The sequence below is a fragment of the Tupaia chinensis genome, unplaced genomic scaffold (assembly GCF_000334495.1).
Source record: "Tupaia chinensis unplaced genomic scaffold, TupChi_1.0 Scaffold000365_1, whole genome shotgun sequence".
NCBI lineage: Eukaryota > Metazoa > Chordata > Mammalia > Scandentia > Tupaiidae > Tupaia > Tupaia belangeri.
This window is the reverse complement of record NW_006159862.1, coordinates 2489305-2489601: the sequence shown is the minus strand read 5'-3', so window position 1 is coordinate 2489601 and position 297 is coordinate 2489305.

The following is a 297-nucleotide window of genomic DNA, read 5'->3' as shown; positions in this document are numbered from 1 at the left end:
TAAAACTCACACCGGGTGCATGTGCGTGCGTGCCCAAGATCCCAAGAGGAGAATGGAGGAGAAGGGATTGTGGCGTGGCCATCCCCCCTGGGGGTTGATATCTCACTTCCTGTCTCTATGTCTCTCTCTGTCTGTCTGGCGAGCACATGTGCCCTATAGCGAAAATCTCTCCCCCCCAAAAAAAAGAAAAAAAGAAAAGAAAGAAAGACGATCAGAATCAACTATTTTGCCATCAGGCTCATACACTCACTGGAGAGAAACAGAAAGAGGGAAAATGAGAAATCACCCCCTAGGGAC